Source organism: Macaca mulatta, chromosome 5, assembly GCF_049350105.2.
Source record: "Macaca mulatta isolate MMU2019108-1 chromosome 5, T2T-MMU8v2.0, whole genome shotgun sequence".
Lineage (NCBI taxonomy): Eukaryota > Metazoa > Chordata > Mammalia > Primates > Cercopithecidae > Macaca > Macaca mulatta.
In genome coordinates, this window is record NC_133410.1 from 137303249 (window position 1) to 137325267 (window position 22019).

General features: G+C 41.5%; 1 long non-coding RNA gene across 1 annotated transcript; it reads right to left on the minus strand.

Moving 5' to 3' along the window:
• Positions 1–4791: 4791 nt before the first annotated feature.
• Positions 4792–16073, minus strand: LOC114678396 (uncharacterized). Its single transcript, XR_013417299.1, has 3 exons — positions 15907–16073; positions 13981–14966; positions 4792–6350 (listed from the first exon to the last, which is right to left on the minus strand). It is a non-coding gene; the product is annotated as an uncharacterized LOC114678396 (long non-coding RNA).
• Between the last annotated feature and the right edge of the window lie 5946 nt (positions 16074–22019).

Consider the following 22019-nt stretch of genomic DNA (forward strand, 5'->3'; position numbering starts at 1 on the left):
ACTCTGTGCTCAATTCTATTAGTAATGACGCACATGTCTTTGATGAAATTCAAGTTAGTAAATATGTTTTTTCCCTGATATCAATCAGTTGTTCTTGCAGGCTAACTGGAAGAGATATGTACTTTTCGTCGTGTTAACAAATAGTTTCCGTTATCTGCTGAACCTCTTTTCTAAAAAACGTAAAATAGTTTAGTAAAGTCTGTATGCCAAGCTTCTAAAGTGTTCTGATACCCATGTGTGTACACATGACCCCCTTATGTTATTTTTGGCAATAAAATCACATGATATGGAAACATTTTTAAATGTCTATTTTTAAAGTTCTCTTCGATAGGGATTTCTTTTGAGAAGTAGCTATTTTTTCATTCATTGTTAAAATGTTATCTTTACCTTGAAGAAACTGAGTAAGTGTATTTATTTTTTTAAAAAAACTGCAAGATAGCATACTGATAGGATTCATCAAAGAAAAGGGCAGCATATGTGGAAGAAAAAATATGCCTCTTACTTAAATTTGGCAATTTGAAAATTGGCCTGATCGGATTTTGGAACAAGTGAGAAAAGGGAGTCCAGGATAAATTCCTAGCTTTCTAGCTTGGACAACTGCTTGAATGGTGGTATCACCAAATGGAGTAGAGAGAGGAAGAAGACAGGAGCCAGTTTAGGAAGACGATGAAAAAACAAGCTGAATTGGTAGTTGATGAGTTTGAGTGCCCACAGGACTTCCTGCTGTTACTCCATGCCTGACATACTGAAAATCAAACTCATCCTTGGTTTTATATCCTGAATTTACATTTTGTCTCTGTTCTCCTATCTCTGTCCATGGCACCACCCTCTCTAGGTACTTAAGGGTAAACACGTTGGAGCCATATATTAAAACGTGAAAGGTTCCCTTGTCTCCCTTGCAGGGCGTGCAATTCGGGTGTGGCTCGCTTCTTCAGTGCCCTGCTGCTCAGACCTCTAGGGGAGCATACAGACGGGCAGGCTGTGGGGCTCCAACCCCATGGCAGTGTCTAGGGGTAAATGTTTACAGCTCCTCAAGCCCCAGTGGGCGTGTGTTAAAGGGTGCTCTCTTAGTTTGTCATCTATAGGTGGCTTGTATTAACCAGCTCAATGAACCTTGTTGCAAGAACAGAGGGATTTCTGTATCCCAGGGTTTCTTGCCTTGATGTACCGGAAGAATCAGATCACACATGGGTTTGGAGTTTTATTGCGTGGAAGTAGCTCTTCGCCGATGGATGAGCCAGAAGGGAGATAGTTTCCCCTGGAGTTGGGCCGCTGGGTGCCCTTGCTCTCCTCAGAGTGCCCCGGCCAAACTCCGCCTCGACCCGCAGGTCGATGGCCTGTGAAGTCTGTCGGTGTACTCTTCTGCCAGCATGCTCCCCTCAACATCCTTTCACCATCCAGCCGCTTGTGTCTGCTTCCACTGACCTGTTCCTCTCCATGTCCAGCCACTTTTCTCTGCCTTGCTAGGGTGTCAGGTTTCTATAGGCCCAGGATGGGGGTGTGGTGGGCCAGGGTGATCTTGGGAAATGTAACATTTGGACACATAGGCAGAAGTGCCTGTCCTCACCTAGGTCTGTGGGGGTGAAGTCCTAGCCAGGGACCCGCCCTCCTCTACCCAGCACTTCCCTGTCCCTCTTCCATATTGTTTAAAGGGACCACGCTCTTCCCTTCCCAGCACTCCTGATTCATCCTTCTGTTTCCTTCTCTATCCAGTGAATAACTGAGGACTTTCCACTTTTATTTGTTCCTTCTACATATATTTATTGAGCACCTCCTGTGTGCCAGGTACTCATCTAGGCCCTGAGGATGTAAGTGGGCAGAAGACAGAGTGCTGGTTGTTATGGAGCTTATATTCCAGGTGGAGAAAATAGATGATAAATAAATATGTAAACATATAAACAAGAAACTCATGGGAGTTTGTTAAGTGCTTAGTACAGAATTGAAGCAAAGACATATAATGCTGCCTGGGTGGCTGCCATAGACGGGGTGGGCACAGAAAAGCTTTTGGAGGTGGTGCCATTGAATGTGAGCTCTGAGTCCATGTACTATCAGGGGAGAGATCTTTTCAAGCAGAAGGGCCCAAGCTCTCCATGAGCACAGAGAGTTGTAGGAACAGAGGGAAAGCCAGGATGGCCAAGGCTTGGTGGTGGGGAAGTGACCCTAAAGTCATGGCTTTTCTTTAATCGCTGCTACTCTGTTTCCATGCTCACCACTTCATGCCTGGCCTGTTTAAAATGTCCGTTAATTTCTCCCCACCTTAACTCTCTCTTTGAAATTATTTTGCATATGAGTACCTGGTTTGCCTTCACTATGCCACGATAAAAAGCCATCAGTAGCTGGAAGCTGTGGGTTGGCCCTTGGGGGGTCAGGAACACACATACACGGCTCTTCAACTGGGGCTCCTGTGAGGTTTCCAAGAGGCTTTGGGAGGAAATGAAGTCTCTTGTTACCCTCTCATGTTTACCCACCCTACATACTGGTTTTCAATTACTCCTGTAACAAATGACTACAAACTTCGTGGCTTAAAACAGCATGGATTTATTCCCTTACGGTTCTGGGGACACATGTCTGAAATGGGCCTTATTAGGCTTAGAAACAATGTCCTCAGGGCTGTGCTTCTTTCAGTAGGCTCTGTGGGAGGATCTGGTTCCTTACCTTTCCCAGCTCTAGAGGCTGCCTGCATTTCTTAGCCGTGGCCCCTTCCCGCATCTTTACAGCCAGCAGGGCAGCCTCTTCCAATCTCTCTCTGACTCTGACCCGCACTCTCTTGCTTCCCACTTTCACTTATAAGGACACTTGTGATCACATTGGGGCATCTGGATACTCCAGGACAGGAAAATCTCCCTGTCTCAAGGTTAACCACTGATTAGTAACAATATACTTCATACATATGAACAGAAATGTACATACATACACATTTCTATGTTATATTACCATATAAATATCATAGCTCATGTGCAAATAGAATGTATTCACAGGTTCTGAGGATTGGGATGTGGGCATCTATAGGGGTTCATTATTCTACCTAGCACACTCTGCTTCTTTGATGTATTGGGTTTTATCAGATATTTGTGGCTCATGGGGACTTCCTTCAAAAGGAAAGGTCACTACTAAGACTAAGAGGAGGCCTATCATGGAATCTCAGTAGGAGATTGCTTTAACTTTGTGAACATGGTAAAGCTCTGCCCATCAATGAGGCAGGATTGCTTGCTTTTCCTGCAAGGGCAGCTGAATGCGGGATGGTGGGAATAGCAGTAGCTATTCCCTTGTATATTCTCTCCAAGGCTATTGGCTATTCTATGCTTTGGGTAGAACTCAAACAGCAGAGAATATTTCTTTATCTCATTTATTTTCTATCCTGATGGAGAGTTGGATGAGTTGGCCTTTAAGGTCCCCCCGAGTCTTGAGAATATATTATCTTCCTGTCTGAAGAGATGGCCTCCAAGACAAAATGTGTGGCTGAATAGTGGGAATAGAGGGAATCACATTAGATAACATAAGTGCTAACCTCTTGAAAGAGATTATTACATTTAATTAGTAGACATACTCTGTCTGCTCCACACTTGAGAATTTATAGGAAAAGAGATACCAGAATGCTCTTTAGTGAGACATTCTTTTGTTGTCTTCAACCTCTAAGTGATGTCTACATGCCAGAAAAGCAATTCTTTGGCAGGAAATGCAAGTAAAATCCCATTATATTGATCTCCATTGGACAATGACCATATATACTGAATTTCTGGAATAGTTCTCATTTCGTGTACTTTATTCTTTTCAATAAGGAATTAATTAAATGTATAACTAAATGTAATTTAATTTTATATCTTGGTAAGACATTTCGTACAAATACTTTCACAAATCAGGAAAAGATTTTATGTCTTAATCCATCTTAATTTTTATTTTGGGCAAATGCAATTGAACATCTATTTTCCTGGTGGTGAAATTTTTTGCCTGGATAATTATACTGCTACAAAACATCCCTCATCTGTAGAGCTAAAGACAAACAAAACTTATTTCCAGTCTCTCTGTATAAGCAGCAGATTTGAACCTGGCAATAAATTTACTTTGAAAAAAGTAAAAGAAATGAAAAAAAAAAAAAAAAAGAAATGCTAAGGATAATGACATCCAATATATACCAAACACTCAACATAATGTAGGCACTGTGGTAAGTACTTTAGATATATAGCTTTGTTTCAGTTTTAAAAATGAAAGCTCTGTGAAGTAAATATGTTCTCCCTGCCCTTATTGTAGAGGTGGAGGCTGATATGGCACTTGGAGCAATGTTGTCCTAACAATGTACAGAGTTAGAAAGGAGAGAATTGATATTTGGGTTAATTCACTGCATCAACCCCAAGCCTTTCTTCCTCTAAGCATCCTAGGGATAGATAGGTAGGTTTTGAGGGAGGAGGTACGGTTGGGGTGACTGAAGTGAAATTACAGTGATGGTCTATAAGAATTAGGGCCCTTGGACTACAGAGAGAACCAAGAGTTCCTCAGCAGATCAGGTTCCAAGAACCTTGATGTCTGGGGCTGCAGAGTTCTTGCTTTGACGTCTTCTGTGATAAAGGCCTGGTCAGTCATTCCAATCTGCCCTATTCCAGAAAATGGCTCACCATCCATGCAGCCACTGAAACCTAAGCTAAGAGTCATCTGAAATTCTTCTTTTTTTTCCTCCTCAAATCCTATGCATCAGCAAGTTCTGGGCTGTCCTACTACAAAATACATCTAGAATCTGGTTCTTCAGTTGTCTTAGTTTGTGTGACTACAACAAAAGACTACAGTTTGAGCAACTTACAAACAACAGACGTTTATTTCTCATGGTTCTGGAGGCTGGAAGTCCTGCATCAAGGTGCCAGTAGATTTGCTTAGGGCCCATTTTCTGATTCATGGATGGCACGTTCTCGCTGCTTCCTCACCTGGTGGAATGGGCAAATGAGCTGCCTCAGGCTCTTTTATAACAGCACTAATCCCATTTATGAGAGCTCCCCACTCATGACCTAATCACCTCCTAAAGGCCTCACCTCTTAATATGATCACATTGGGGATTGGATTTCAATGTATGAATTTTGGGGGCCACAAACATTTGGACTGTAGCATCTGTCCATCCTAATGACTGCCACCCTCCCAAAGGTTCATCTGCTCTCTCTCCTGAACTACCACAACAGTTTCCTAAACAGCCTCCCTGCTTCCACACTATCCCACCCCAAAGTCATCTTTTAAATACATAAGTCAGATCAAGCTCTCCTCTGCTTGATCTTTATCGACATCTTCCTTGTGCCCTTAGAATAAAATCCCAGCCTCCTAGCATGGTGCACAGGCCCCGAGTGAACTGGATCCTGTCCATGTCTCTAAACTCATATTATATCCTCTAGGTTCTTTTCCACCTCAGGGCCCCCATCCCCTCTGCTGAAATCACCTTCTTCCTTAGGTATTTAACATTAGCTCTTCAAGAGGGCTCAGATAAGCATGCCTCCACGTGCATCCCTGTAATACTCTGTCACATAACCCCTTCCATTTTTTATGTGGCAGTTATTGCAATCTGTTATTATTTTGTTTGTAAGTTGGTTTATTCTTTTGTTTACCTCTCGCACTAGAGGGCTGGACTTCATCTGTCTGAATCCTCAGCACCTAGCACAGTGCATGACAAATTAGGTGTTCATTGATTATTTGTAAAATAAATGATAGAATGCATCATCATGATTTTTTAAAGTATTATTATGTTCTTAAGGACAGGTGCGTATATTGGATGCACTTTGGTATGTCTGTCCAGCTTGTAATAACACTCTTAATTGGGCTCCCAGAGTCAGAGGAAATGGCCCCTAGGAACATTTGGGTGCTTGTGCCCCTGACCTCTGGCTCCAGTGGATTGGCAGCTGATCCAGACGGAGTCAACTGAAATTGCAACTCCGGTAATTTGGATTTGGGACTGGAGAGAAGTATGGTTGGACTATGTGTCCTCAGGAGACCTGGGGCAGTCATGAACTCTGCTTTATGGGCTGGGACCAGAGAAGGCTAGTGAGCAGAGAAAGAGAGGAGACCGAGCAGATGTGCAAAGAGAAAGTGTGACGTGAGACCCAGGGAGACAGTGGGGATGGATTTCCAGTATCTTCTTGCTGCTCATCTGACCTCCTAGCCTTGGGTTGAGGAAAATGTCAGCTCCTTGCCCTCCAAATGCCATTCCGGGGTAAAGCCAGTGTGTTAAGGACACCTCAGTCCATTTGACACTTTGTGAAAACAAATTCACCATTTCCATGTTGGTTCTGCTTCAGCACACACTGCTCCGTGCCACCTTCACCTCATGCGATGATAGATGGCTTGCTCCTGAGCTAGAAACTGTGTAAGCGACAAGGTTTCTAGAAAAAGAAAATGGGGAAAAAAGTGAGGGGCGAACATCTTTGTGGCATCCCCTGTAAGGAGAGAGGACTGTGAGCTATGAAAAAAACAGGTGCAGTAAGCCGGGGAGCTGGGAATGGGAGACTCAGAGAATATAAAATGTCTGGTTACAAGATATGAGTTTCGAAGCAGCAGAGTGAATCTCCTCAGGTGATGGATCATTATGCTGAAATCAATCTTCACAATGGAAGACAATGTTCGTGAAAATGAAATATTCCCTCTGAACCAGGGGTCTAAAGTATAGTAGGCCACTCCACGGTAGTGACAATCAATATCAACTCAGTTGAAGACCATACAATCTTCTTTTAGCCTGACCTCATTAAACCTGATACTAATGAGCGACTAAAGCCAATGGCCATGCATGGGAGTTTAATATTGCTACAATCACAGCGATTCAAAAGTCCTTTATCAGCAAAGGTATGGCGAAAAATATGTTGGCTTCTCAGCAATGCAACCAGCTGTAAAGTATCTCTCAACGAGTCCACCAAGGTGTGAACATCAAAAGCCCAGCAGGAGCTATTTATATTTGAAGATTATTAGGCATTAGCTGCACAGGGGAATTGCCTCAGAAAATGCTGCGCCTGACTAGATACTTCCATGGTAAAACCCAGAAACCACTGAGCTCTCCAGAATAATTTTCATTCTTACAGGAACGTGCACCTCTGCTTGAAGTGTTGTCTCTCCTGCCATGTGTACCTGGACATGCTGGGGAGAGAAAGTGGACTTCAAGGACGTGGGGGAGTTGAATATCAGTTAGTTTTGTATACATCAACAGACCACCTTCTACTTCCACAACAAGGACTTTTAAAACGTGAAGTGAGGCTGGTATGTACAGTTTATGTGTGCTTATGAAGACATGCACCAGCATAGCCTGGAGAAGCGTGGCCCCAGGAAGAGCTAGGCATCTGTCCTGGCATCCTGGCCCTGCTGGAATAATAGCCCCAAGTTTTGGCTGGGGCGAGTCTCTTTGCCAAAAGAGAGGTTTTAAGGCCTAGAGCAGTGTTTCCCAAACTGAACTTGACTGGGTGTTAGTATGTGTAAGGAGATAAAAGGATTACATGGGCAATGTCTGTGAGATACTGAGCTAAATAAGTTAAATTAAAAATTAAAATGAATGCATGTAATATTAATGCATACAAAAAATTTATACACACACACACACACACACACACACCCACTATAAAGAACAATAAAAACCCAGCTTAACAAATACACTGCCAATCCCGGAGGGTCCCCTGGTTGCCCCTTTCTGATTGTAGCCTCCTCCTTTCCCCAGAGTAATCAGTATTCTGAATTTTGTGTTTGAGTTTTGTTTTTCATAATGGTTCTACTATAGGTATATAAATATATATATCCTTAAATGATATCTTTTAGATTTATATATGCTTTTGGGCTGGGCCTGGTGCCTCACACCTGTAATCGCAGCAAGGTGGGAGGATTGCTTGAGGCCAGGAGTTCAAGACCAGCCTGAGCAACTTAGTGAGACCATATGTCTATAAAAAATTTTTGAAAAAATATTAGCCAGGCATGGTGGCACATGCCTGTAGTCCCAGCTACTCAGGAGGCTGAGGAAGGAAGATCAGTTGAGCCCAGGAGGTCAAGGCTGCATTGCGCCAAGATGGTACCACTGTACTCTAGCCTGGGTGACAGAGCAAACCTTGTCTAAAAAAAATTTTTTTTAAAAAGCTTTTGAATTAGCTTTATATGAAATCATGCAGTGGATATTCTTCTGAGACTTGTCCTTTATTCCATTCTGTGTTTCTGGACTTTATATGTGTTGATACACATAGCTGTGGTTCATTTTCTTTGCTGTTATTTATTTTGTTTATGAACAATTCATTTGCCATTTTCTTGTCTCATTAATATTAGTTTGGCTTTGGTGTTTTACCATCACAAACAATGGTGTTAGAAACTTCCTGGTACACGTTTTTTAGAGCACATGTGCAAGAATTTCTCTAGGTATATATCAGTGGGTGTGAGGGTAGGTACATCTTCACCTTTATAGGATTAACCAAATTGTGATCCAAAGTGACAATTCTAATTTTCATTCAGTCTAACAGGCTTTAAATGTCATTGCCCTGTATCCCCACCAACACCTGGTATTGTCAGACTTGAATTTTTTGCCATCTCATTGTGATTTTGGTTCTCATCTCCTTTATTACTAGTGAATTTGAGCATCTTTTCATATATTTGTTGGTTGTTTAAGCTTCCTCTTCCATAAATGCTACTATCCATGTTCTTGCCCAATTTCTAACTGGGTTATCTTTTCCTTATTGACTTTTAGGAGTTCTTTATGCTTTCTTCATTGTAATTCTTAAGTTACGTATTGCAAAATTTCTTCTCTCAATTTGTGATTCATGTTTTCATTACTTAATGATGTTCTCTCATGAAGAGAAGTTTTACATTTTAATATAGATGAATGTATCAATCTTTTATGTTATGGTTGTGCTTTTGGGGTCCAATTTAAGAAAGTTTCCCGCTCTCTTTTCCTTCTGCTCTGGCCATGTAAGACGTGTGTGCTTCCCCTTCACCTTCTGTCATGATTCCAAATTTCCTGACATCTCCCTGGAAGCAGAAGCTGCTATGCTTCCTGTACAACCTATGGAACCACGAGCCAATTAAATCTCTTTTCTTTATTAAAAAAAAAAAAAAAAAAAAAAAAGAAAGTTTCCCTACAAGAGATTAAAGATATTGTCCTAAATGTTTTATAATCTTGCTTTTCCCACTAAGTCTCTAATCTCTGTTTTTGTGAATAGATTTCTTTACAAACTCAGGACTTCCCTCAGTTGCCAGTATGCATTGTGGACCCCGGCCCCTTGAAGGAAGACAGAGTACAGCACTTTTCTGTTGTATTTGGCCTTGGATTTCTTTCTCAGAGGCATTTCTAGGGATATCTTAGAACATACTCTAGGAACTACTGTTCTGTAGAGTAGAAAAAAATTAAAACTCACTTTCTACCTACATTCTTGACTGATTCTGGGATCCTGAATCAATTGCTGGGTCAATTCCTTGCTATTTGTTTTACTTATTTTGAAAATAAAGACCTTATTACCTAAACTAAAAACTAAAAGACAATATAATTATTAATATGCATAGAGAACAACAGCTAGGGTGAAAATATTAATGTGCAAAAAGGATTAAAATTATGTGTGTGTGTATGTGTGTGTGTTTTGTTTTTTTTTCAGACAGGTCTCACTCTGTTGCCCAGGCTAGAGTGCAATGGGATGATCTCAGCTCACTGCAACCTCTGCCTCCTGGGCTTAATCGATTCTTGTGCCTCAGCCTCCCACGTAGCTGGGATTACAGGCATGTGCTGCCATGCCCGGCTAATTTTTCTATTTTGGGTAGAGATGGGGTTTCACTATGTTGGCCAGGCTGGTCTCAAACCCTTGACCTCAGGTGATCTGCCTGCTCAGCCTCCCAAAGTGAAAAATATGAATGTACGCGTATTCTCCGTCTCTTCATTCCACACCACTTGCTTGGGGATAGGAGTGTTGCATGGAAGATTCTTGCCTGCTGGATTCCCCCCTAGGCTTTTCTGGTGGAGAATCTGGAGCATAGCTGTATGGAAGGCAGGCAGAAAGCCAAAATGATATATGCAATAAAGAGCTTGAGGAGAAGAGGTGGTACCCAGGGGATGGGGGAGAAGACAGTATAGACAAGGTTTGAGTCCTGAGTGTTGGAGAGGGGTTGGGTGGAGAGTTGAGAGGGAGGAGTTGATAAAGAAAGAGACTCCAAAACAACCATATGTGAGAATGTGCGCGTGTGAGAGAACTTGACAGGTACAGTAAGGGGGACTATCAGAAATGTGCTGTGAATTGGCCAAGCGCGGTGGCTCACACCTGTAATCCCAGCACTTTGGGAGGCTGAGGCAGGCAGATCACCTGAGGTCAGGAGTTCAATAGCAGCCTGGCCAACATGGTGAGACCCTATCTCTACTAAAAATACAAAAATTAGCTGGGCATGGTGGTGGGCACCTATAATCCCAGCTACTTGGGAGGCTGAGGCTGGAGAATTGCTTGAACCCAGGACGTAGAGGTTGCAGTGAGCTGAAGGTCACGCCATTGCACTCCAGCCTGGGTGACAAGAGCGAAACTCAGTCTCAAAAAAAAAAAAAAGAAAGAAAAAAAGAAAAAAAAGTGCTGTGAATTATAAATTCGATCTCTTTTAGTACTCTTTAAAGATGCAAATAAATTTCAGTTGCTGGGTTTCTTTTTGTTGTGTTTCTTTTAGTGCAACAAAACAGGATGACTAACCAGTTAGGGTCCCAGATTTTATAATAGTCTTTTATACACACGACTTTAGCTCGTCATAATGATACTCCAGCGAGGTACGTAGGGGAAATGTTATTTGCCTCTATTTAATATCTGAAAATACTGACTTAGAAAAGTAAAATTACTGACTAAAGACAGTGTGAGGGTGGTTAGGATTCAAATCCAGACTAATAAATGTAGTATCTGTTTTCTTTCCACTGCACCATGCAGCCTGCAGGGAAGACTCACATATGAATGCTCTTTGCAAAAACATTCACACAAAAATCAACCAACTCCAAATGAAATGGCAACTTTAAATTATTTGGACCTAATAATCACAATTTCTTAAGAAATGCTATTCAAAGATTCCTAGGGAAAAAAAAAAAACCCTATCAGATATAATTTAGTGAGATAATTTTGTTTAACTCAGCACTTCTCAGTTTAGCTTACATAATACTGATCATACTTTTTAAGTGTAGGGGACATTTCCATAGATAAGAAGAGTAACTTATTCACAGGTTCATAGGCATATAGTTCAACCTTTTCTCTATATTCCTAAGAAATTGATGACATCATGGCCGTGGAAGAGGCAACTTGAAATCTGTATTCAAAAAAAAAAAAAAAAAAATTAAAAAGTTAACTGTTCCTAACAGGTCAATGAAACAGGACCAGAAGTCTTCATTTTTTGAGAAAGGTACTTATTATTGTGGCTGACAGTGGGTCTCATTTTTCCATTTCACAAAATATATATGTACGCTAATGTGAACTCCCATTTCCATCTTAAAACTGGAAATGAACGTAACTTTATTTCCTGGTATCACAGGGCACTGACAAAATATTTCAAGAGCAGGAAATATTTGAAGTGATGATTATTGTTTTAGTAGCATAAGGTCTCTTCTACTTCTAACAATTGATTTTCATCACTTCCAGCTGAAGTTATCGCTTTGCCCCCATCCCCCTGCTTTTTTTTTTTTTTTTTTTTTTTTTATTGCTGCAGGGGTTTTTTTGTCTTCAATAATGTGCTGGGGAGTCCATTTCTTATAGTAGCACCATCTCGGCTGTAGTGTGTTATTCTGCAAGCCCAGAGGGGTTCTTAAACTGAAACTTCCTTCTTGATAGCATTGCTGTCATGAGTTCTGTCATTTCCTCTAATGAAGGGAGTAAACCTGTGAGCATGCACACCAATGAAAAACATATAAAGTCAGATCTCTGGTCCCAATATAATAGCAACAAAGATGATTAATTGTTTGTTTTAATGCAGTAACTGGTATTTAATAAGTTATTGATTTTTCTTAGCATCTTACTAAAATGCTTTGGAATGTGAACAAATCCTCAACTCATATAAGGCAGTATATTGATTAGGTATGAATTCATACATTGGGATTCTAGGTGCTCTGTTATCTCAGGGCCAGTGCATATTAACTGATTAGTATTGATTGCACTGTGGCCATCAGTGAATTCTCAAGGCATCGTTTTTAGTTAAGGAAGAATGTTTGGTGTGACCCTGAAATCGCTTTGCAGCAGATCCAGAGAAAGTTAGGTTGTTGATGATTCAGAGCAAGGGGCCATGGCTTTAACTCATTGAACTGGATTTAATTTGTACCCATGGTTTCAATATTATTGTTATGCTCAGGAGATCTTGCTATTCTTTTACTTTGGTTTTCTTATACACTTTTCTCTGCCTGGTATAATTTTTCTCCTATTTTCTGCTTTGCAAACTCCTACTCACGTGCCAGGACCCAACTCAAAATTCATTACCTCTGTGCCCTTGTTCCTGATTCCCTTGGAAGATTTTGTCTCCTGGGTCTTCTCATCATCCTCAGTTGTAATAACACTTCAGTATAGAGTGATAAATGCCAGTAATTCAGTAATTATGTCTTTATATCTTCTCCCTACTAAACCTTTTGTATTCTTTTGGACAGGGCTGTAGATCATCTCTTACCATTGCTTGTTCCTATTGGAGTCCGCTATCCAAGAAGAAGGTTCACAGCTAGCCATGTGTAAATTCTTGCTGCTGTTACACATTTGGTGGATATTTCTTTTCAACACTCAGATTCTGAAACTTCTGGTCCCATAGGATGTAAATGGGTTTTCAAATCCTATGCGACCAGAAGTTTCAGAATCCGAGAAATACGGGCACTAAGCGCTTTGTGACTTATCCACCACCACGATTTCTGTGGCTTGTGTGGGTCACACTCTGCTAAACACTTGAAATACAAAATCTCATTAATTTCTCACCATGGAGCAAGATCATTATTATGTTCTCCATTTTACAGAGAAACAAAGTGAGACAATAAATAATTTTTTCAAGGTGACATCACTAGTAAATGGTGTGTCAGGGAGTCAAACCCTGGTCTGTCTGACTCCAAAGCTGTATCTACACAATGTACATGAGACACTCTGGAAAAGGCCCACCCAAACAAGGAACCTGAAATTTCACCTGAAGAGATTAACTTTGAGGGGTCTTGAAGGCTTGAAGAAGAAGCAGGGATAAGAGGGTAGAAGTCATTAATGAAACACACCCAAATGAAATAGAGTATTCTAATACGCCAGAAATAGTTGGTGAACCCTCATACTTTAAGTTCTTTCCAACTAATTTCTTAACACAGAGGTGACAATTAGAAAAAAATCTTTCCTTTAGGAATCATTCATATGGGAAAGAGACACAGAGCAGAGAGCCAACAAGGTGCCACGAGAGAGTGGCGTAAAGAAAAGTTAAAAATTTTTTAAAAATAAAACAAAAACAAAATCAAAAAAGAAAAGTAGAAGACACTAAAGACCAATGATGGAGGTTAGTGGTAGGTGTGGACAGTGGGAGCAGATCATGCTGGAACGGATAATCAGAGGTGCACTGCCTGTGAGAATTTAAAAACAACAAAAGTCACTAAAAATCTGCTGTGGGACCCTTAACAACATCAGTGATAAAACACTCCTTCCCAAAAGGGTGGACCACTCCTGCCAAGCCCCACCTTGGTACACGCTGGTCCAACTCCAGGGTATGGTTCTCAGGATTGTACCTGCTCTCCATACCAGAGAGAACTGCAGAAGCATCTGAATTCTGTTGTTTTTGCTTTTATGAAGACTCTAACCAGCACTGAGGTAATGGACTACTTTGAGTAGATCAAAATGAGGTGGGGAAATGTGATCCCCAGCTAGTATACTGTAGTGATTTCCTCTTGGTACTGTAATAAACCATCACAAACTTAGTGGCTTAAAACAATGCAATGTATTCTCTTACAGTTCTAGAGATCAGAAGTCTGAAAGGGTCTCATAAGGCTGAAATCAAGGCATTGGCAGGATTACATATTTATGGAGGCTCTAAGACCAATTTCCTTACCTTTTCCTGCATTTAGAAGCTGCCTGCATTCCTTGGCTTGTGGCCCCTTCCTTCATCTTCAAAGCCAGTGGTATAGCATCTTCCAGTCTCTCTCTGACTCTGACCCTCACTCTCCTGCTCCCTCTCATACTTATCAGGACCCTTGTGATTCCCTTGGGCCACCTGGTAATCTCCCTATTTCAAAACCCTTAACTCAATCATATGTGCAAAGTCGCTTTTGCCATGTGAGGTGCTGTATGTACAGGTTCTGGGGATTAAGATGTAGACATCTTTGGGATGCATTTTTCTACCTACAATAAGTGTGTTAGAGTGGAAATTAGAGATAAGGAGACTGAGTTCCAATTTCCATGCTGCCATTGAGGAGGAACGTGCCTTGAGGTAAATCTCAACTCCCAGGCCATTGTTTCCTCCTAGTCCCTATGTAGACCCTGTTAGGATATTCTCTTTGAGAAGTAATGCCTTTACCTAAACAGAGGGAGATATGGCTCCTGCTAATTAAAAGCCAGACCTGTTTTACACACTTACAAACAATACCCTAACATTTATTTAAGGCCACTTCTGAACCATGCCATTAGTCCTTCTAATGGTGTTTCTGCAGGTTCTCAGCTGATTTCTGCTTACCATCCTACATTTACTTACACCTTGCCTACAGAGCGTGTAAGTTTTCAATTTCTCATTTTAAATAGAGGGCTCCAATTCTATAGCGTGGCTGATGCATTAAATATCCACAGCCAAATTGCTTAACGCCCAGGTTTTTATCCCCTTCAAATTAAAGCTTTTAAAACACCCAGACTCCATGCTGGCTGAATGACACACACAGACTTTCTGCCGGCTCTGGGGGGCAGGCGATACTGGTTCCTGTCAAGTTCTAAATCTGGATGCTTTTTTATAGTGGAACAACTAAAAGGAATTGCTGCCTTATGATATATAACTACTACTTATTATAGATTGATCCATTTTGCAGCAGGGAGGTGGAAGGCAGGGAGCTGTAGGAAGAACAAGAACCAATCTTAGACCTGAGAGAAAGTAACCTTCTAATTGCCTTTTCCATGACAGCATCATAAGCTTCTCTCTGGCAGCTTTATTTCACAGTGACCTGCCACACTGCTGTAATTTTCCTGGTGTCACTCATACAGGTTTAAAAAATGATCGGTTTTATGGCTTCTATTTGGGAATTTGTCAAGGTTTCACATTTGTAGAAGCCTTGAAGCAGTGGCCTAATAGTCCATAATTTGGTGTTTAAAGGGATATTGGTGGGTAACCTGCTTGGGCCCACAGGTGCCTATAGTGATCACATCCTTATGCCTGGCGGGGAAATCTCCATAATTTATGTTATGCTCCTGTAAACCTTTGCTGTCAGAAAACTCCATTCCAGGTTCCAGAGGACTCCAAGCATCCTGAGGTGGGAGAAAAGCCTTTCAAGCTTTGTGATCAGGTTGATATTTAAAGCTAATTCCCGTGAAATGTAGTTCAGGTGTTCGTAAACCCAGACTTGGGTCAGCGTATTCCGGCGATAGGGATTTACGTACTCCTTTTATGACTCACAGTCTGGAAATGAAACTGCTGGACTCTGAGCGCGCTCTCTCTCTCTCTCTCTCTTTCTCGCTCGCTCGCTCTCTCTCCTTCTCTCTCTCTGTCCTACGATCTCAAAGCTCCCAACAGATGTTTTTAAAAGCCTCACTTTTGAGGACTGTTTTGGCCTCCTGCCCCTGTGTGTACTCTTAGATTTAATGAAAATTGGTGCCTCCGGAGCTCTGCTCCCAGTGGGGAGAGCAGCTCCTCTCGCGGTACGGTTGCTCGTTCTCGCAGCCAGAACACACTGGGCCAGGGCTGTTGTGTGTAAACACACACACACGCACACACACCTGCTTCATCGCGGCTCCCTTCTCTCTGAGTTGCCTGGGTTGGCCTCCGTTTGGAGCCTACCTGCTGGTGTTTATCACAGTCGGCGTTACCCCCATCCATGTGCCTCAGCAGAGCCGGTGCTTATTTGAGCAGCGGGCGATTTTTCTGAAGTGACCTCCGCCGAGCGGGAGATTTATGGTGGCGTTTGCTTTCATTATGTGTGGAGGCTGCCTCGTGAGCTCGCTGCGTGGCTGTCGGAGGAAGAGCAGAACGCTTCCCAGAATAAGCCTCCGGTATTATCTTTGAACATATGTTCTTGATTAAATGAGAAGAGGAAAGTCTCTTCGTTTTTTCCCATTTGGAGGTTAAAGTGGAGGGTTTGTCTAAAAACAGATTGCAGTAAATTGTGGGTTTATTTGAACAGTATGTCAACATTATTTACTCATGGAAAAAAAAATATCAAATTGATAGGTTTCTTTTAATTACCTCATCCTGAAAGCTGCTCTCAAGAAACAGCAAATATTTCAGAAGCCATTTGGATAAGTCTGGAAATGTTGAATTATTGGAAACCTGCCGAGAATAATACCTTTGAAAATGTTTCCATAGTTCCGAGTATAAGAAAACTTGATTAGGAAACAGCTTGTCTCTGGGCAAACTGGGCATTGCCTTCTGTGATCTTGCTGGCCTCGTAAAAGATGGCTTGCAAGATTCTTGTGTAATACTGATCACACCACCCTGAAAAACAGGTACCTTTCTGGGGCTCGTTATTATTGTCTGTCACTCAGACCAGAGTGACCTTGTTGAACCCCACTACAATCATATCTTCCTCTTGAGTTCTGTCCAAGAAACACAAAAGTTAAATGAAAGAAGATTCAGTAATTGAGTGAGTTCTCAGCAAGTCCAAAGAGCTCTTCTAGCAAATCCAGGCCAAAACATATTTGACCAAAGAATGTTCTTTGACTTCATTGCTCGGTCTCAACTAGATGGAAGATGGGCTGCTGGGCAGAACCATTCCTAGAGCCCAAACCCATTTGAGGATGGGGTAATTTTCCTGGTGTCACTCATGCAGGTTTAAAAAATCTCAAAGCTCCTAACACATGTTTAGGTGAGGGAGGTAGCTGAGAGAAAGACACCCATATGTAAGCCAAGGACCCTTATACACATATACCCTTAGGCTCATGTTCTTCTGTAATTTCCTTTTCAGAATTGCTTGTGATGTTTGCCTTGTGTATGCATGCATATGTGTGTGTGTGTGTGTGTGTGTGTGTGTGTGTGGGTTGAAGGGACGGATGAGTTGGCAGGGGTAGGGGATATTGGGCCTATAAATGAGAGAATGGGGCAGGTGGATTGGGGGCCTACACACTGACTGACTATGGGCCCCAGGTTCCTGAGGCACATCCCATACTTTGGGTAACATTTCTTGCACCAGCATATAGAACTGAGTTTACTCCTTGGGATACTTCTAAACTGAGTATCTCATTAAGAGTATTTCATCTGAAATGGGCATATGCAGGTTTGATTTCAGGACTGCTATATAAGCTAGTAAAAATGTACTAGTTGTTAATTATTGAAATATCTATTAGTTGGTAAATCACTGCATGAGACCTGCTGAATACACCACCCCAAGTGTACCCTGGCCTGCACTTCTAGGACCTCCTCCCTGGCCTCCTCGAAATCCAGGAACTAAAGACTTAATGGCCAGCACTTTGGGGACCTCCAGGCCTGATTTGGTACTACAGCTGGCCGTCAAACCTCACAGGCGGACAAGAATTCTGAATGTAGGCCCTGGGTGTATGAGCAATTGTCAGGAGCCTGAGCCTCAGTGCAGTTCTCCTGGTGCCTGCCCAGATGTGGACCCTCTGGGCAGCCAGAGCTCCTAGCTCCCTTGGCCATGGCTTGGGTTTATATAGAGGAGGTCAGACAACAGAGACTTGCCCGGGCAGTGTTCCCAGTCATGCCAACAAAAATCACTTTTTTTTTTTTTTTTAAATCACTTTTTAAAAGAAGTTCTGAGCCATTGGGAGATCAACGCTTCTTTCTTTCTACACTTGCAAGTCATCTCCTCCACAAACCAGTGCGGAATCCAGCAGCCTTCACTGTGGAGACCAGTGCAGAAACAGAAGATGTAATTCTAGTCCCAGCTCCAGCACTTAATACCTCCATGTCCTTGGGCAAGGGACTTAACCTCCTCAAGCTGCAGTTTTCTCATCTGTAGAGTATTGATGTTTGACTCAATTCCTTCCAGCTGTAACAACAAATAATTTTGAGTCCTTAAATTGATGTTTAATAGCCCATTCACCCACCCTGTCAATGGATATGCCAGTAATGCTTCAAAAAGAAAGATATCATCTGCTAGCAAATAATGTTTTGAACAAAAGTTAAGGTAAGAATGATGCCAACTGTCCAATGCAGTCTGAACAAGGGCACTGACATGCACAGGATGAAGCTGGCTTGACCCCTCCTGTTACCACATCAGTAAACACATGTGAGCTCTCAGGCTGCACTTGGCTGATGGAGCATCACACTAATGGGGCCATGACCATTGATTCAATTCCTACTCACTTAAAGATAATTTTAGCCATCTTTAAAAAGCATGTTGTGGCTTATAAAGGGCCCCTGAAAAGTAGGTTATTTTCCCTATTAATAATAACAGGTCAGTGCAAATCCATTATTATTATTAGGGGAAATAATCTCAACATGTAAACATCAATTACATAAACTTCAAAATTAAGGTGACATTACATTATTAATGGTATGTATTTGGAATGTTTTTCGTTTCTTGACTCATTTTGAGTATTGGTAGCTATAATTTATACATTATAACATTTCTTTAAGATTTTCTTTGGTTTCTCAAATTGTAAATTTTTTTATATCTACAGGGTAGAGGAGGGGAAGGAAAGGTTCCACCTCTTATTTTAGAATAAATATCATTATTTCTCAAATTTCTTATAACTTGGGAGCTAGTATACATAAATGCATTTTGTAGATTTTTGTTATCAAGCTCTTCACTACATGGAAGTTATACTTCTTGATGTTACACTATAGGCATCAATGAAGATGACTGAGATTAAAATACAGTGATACTGTTGTTTGCTATTGGGAGGATTGTTGTTTTAGACTTGTTAAGGACAAAAGAATCAGTGATTTTCAGAGAAGTTTGAGTTCTCGCCTGGCCTGTATGTCTACATGATTCAATGACACAGTCTTGATAGACAAAACAGTTGTGATGGCTTTGGGGGTCACTCTTGCTGGTTTTTAAGAAAGTGAATTCTGAATGTGGATTCTCTTCTCATTCCCCTCTTTCATTTTGGCTTCCCTTCTTGTCCCATAAACAAAAATCCTACTGGACTCAAGCTCCCAGCTCAGTTTTAGGAATTGTGGCCATTTTTTTTTTTTCACAAGCAACACTGCAGACACTTTAATCAAATAATTTAAGCTGTGGAATTTAATACTCTTGATTTTGGAAATTGAGGATTTGTCCCTATTAAACATCCTATTTAAGCACCAACAAAATGATAAATGGTATTTCCAGATGATGTACTACATTCAAGTTCTACAAATAATTACCAAAGAGCAACATGAATAAATTACTATTCCTTTAGCAATTTAACCTCTATCAGGGTCTCATGAGAGTTTGTTAATTGTTGTTGTGATAACATTTTAGGTTTGGTCCAAACTTTCTTATGATGCCAAAGTTACCGACTCACGCCCTATTGTTCCTTACATGTGTAAAGGAGCTTGCAAGATGTGCTGGTAAAATTGAAGACTAATCCATTAAGGCTTAGCAATGAGGAAAGAATCTGCACCTTGGGAGGGACAGCGAGTATCACGGCCAACACTTGTTCTCGGAGTTCCTTTTTCCCTTGAGGGTTTCTTGCTTATGGTGCTGTTGTCTCCACACTAATCTCTGCAGAACACTCCTCCAATAATGTTTAGCCCAAAGGTAAACTCAACTGTCTCCTTAATTTTCCAAAACACACAGCATGGCTGTGACCAAACTGGAACTTTTTTTTTTTTTGAGGCAGGGTCTTGCTCTGTTGCCCAGGCTGGAGTACAGTGGCACAATTATAACTCACTACAGCTTTGAACTCCTAGGCGCAAGTAATCCTCCCACCTCAGCCTCCCGAGTGGCTGGGACTACAGGCATGTGCCACCGCATTCAGCTAATTTTTTGTGGAGAAGGGTTCTCACTCAGTTGGCCAGGCTGGCCTTGAACTTCTGGCCTCAAGCAATCCCCCCAACTTGGCCTCCCAAAGCCTGGGATTCCAGCCATGAGCCACTGTGCCTTGCAAACTGGAACTTTTAAGCAAAATTTTTAGGCACCAAAAAATTTGGGATAACAAAAGAAAACTATATACTAAGGGGAACATAAAAACAGACTATCTGGTTTGCAAGACTCAGCTCTTAACCGTGTTTCTGCCTCCACTGGAGGAAATCGTCAACCTCTACCACTTGGAAGTGGCCATAGGCCAGGTCCCAGAGAGTGATGAGTCTTCCCTTTCTATCTAAGGCTCTCTTTTTCCATCCAGGGACCCCTTTTCCCTGGATAAGAGATATGGGGAATGTCTACCCCTTCAGCAGACATTCAAGCCCTCCTTGGCAGAGCCTTATTCTATGACCTCTACAAGCTCAGGAGGCACCTGGATTGCTCAGCAGCCCCCAGAGACACACCAGAGGATAAGGGATGTTGATGTTTGGGACACTGTAGGAAAGTCAGGACCAAACCAAAAGTGCTTTCTTATAATGATGCTTCTTACCCTTCTTTGTGTTTATAACACATTTGCAAATATTAGGACTCTTATCAGTACATTTGAAGAAATTAAAAATGAATAAGCCAACAACAATTATAAAACAATCATTTTGGCTGGGTACCAGGGCTCAGGCCTGTAATCCCAGCACTTTGGGAGTCTGAGGCGGGAGGATCACTTGAGGCCAGGAGTTTAAGACCAGCCTGGGCAACATGGCACAACCCCGTCTCTACTAAAAATGCAAAAATTAGCCAGATGTGGTGATGCACACCTGTAGTCCCAGCTACTTGGGAGGCTGAGGCACGAGAATTGATTGACCCTGAGAGGCGGAGGTTGCAGTGAGCCAAGATTGCACCACTGCACTCTAGGCTGGGTGATAGAGTGAAACTCTGTCTAAAAAAAAAAAAAAAATTTAGATAAAACAATCATTTCTATAATATAAAAGCTTTGCCACTTTTATCAATAAATTTTATCAATTTTATCAATACATTGTTCTATTCAACAGTAGCAAAGCTTATCACTTTGCTTATCACTTTGCTACTTTTGAATAAAACAATGTGTTGATCTGACTTATTTTCTCCAGACCTCTAAAGGCAACATTCCTCCTTGTTCCAGTAAATACCTTTTTGTTAGGTTTGATGTGGTCACCGCCTATATCCCATTCCCAGAAGTTGCCCCCTTTGTTCTACATTGAAGTTGCCTCTGCTCATTGAGCTTTGTGGTCCATCTGATGGACATCATAAGAACAGGCTTCCTACCTAGATGTCACCAAAATAAATTTTGCATGTCGTTCAAAATTTGTTAGCACACTTACAGAGCTTTCTTAGACACACCAAAGTGCCCAGGACCTTATTTGACAATCATAGTACTACATTCTTAGGGTAACTTGAATAAGGTCAGAATTTTTATATTACATAATTGTGACTAATCTTGTTATATAAACTTGCTTTTAGTGTACATATATGGGTATATGAAAAAATATTTGCATTTAAATTTCCTCCGTGTGTGAATTTAGATAGATGGGTTTAGGGGTGTGTGTGTGTTTTATATAAACAATATGGCAAGGAATGCTGGCTGAAATACAAAGATCTACACATGACTCTCTCAGGGTGGGCCCTTGGGTGTTGTGGTGTGGTGACTACCTCAAAACAAAGGGAAATGTTTTGCTATGAATTTCCTGTTCTGGAAAACTATATGGTTGAAAAAAAAAAAAATCTACTTTCCTCTTGAGAACTATCCGTGTGCCAAAGTAAGAAGCTCCTGAAAGGATTACTCAAGCTTCCCTCCCCCGCATCTTCTCCTCATCCCCAAAGCCTAATAATTCTTATAAAGATGAAATGGAAGGGCACTTGTCACTAAACTTCTTAGCAGTTTAAAATAGCCAGACGCGTTGCCTGAGACTATGGCAAGTTTGGACTCACACCAGCCGTGAAAATACTCTGTCTT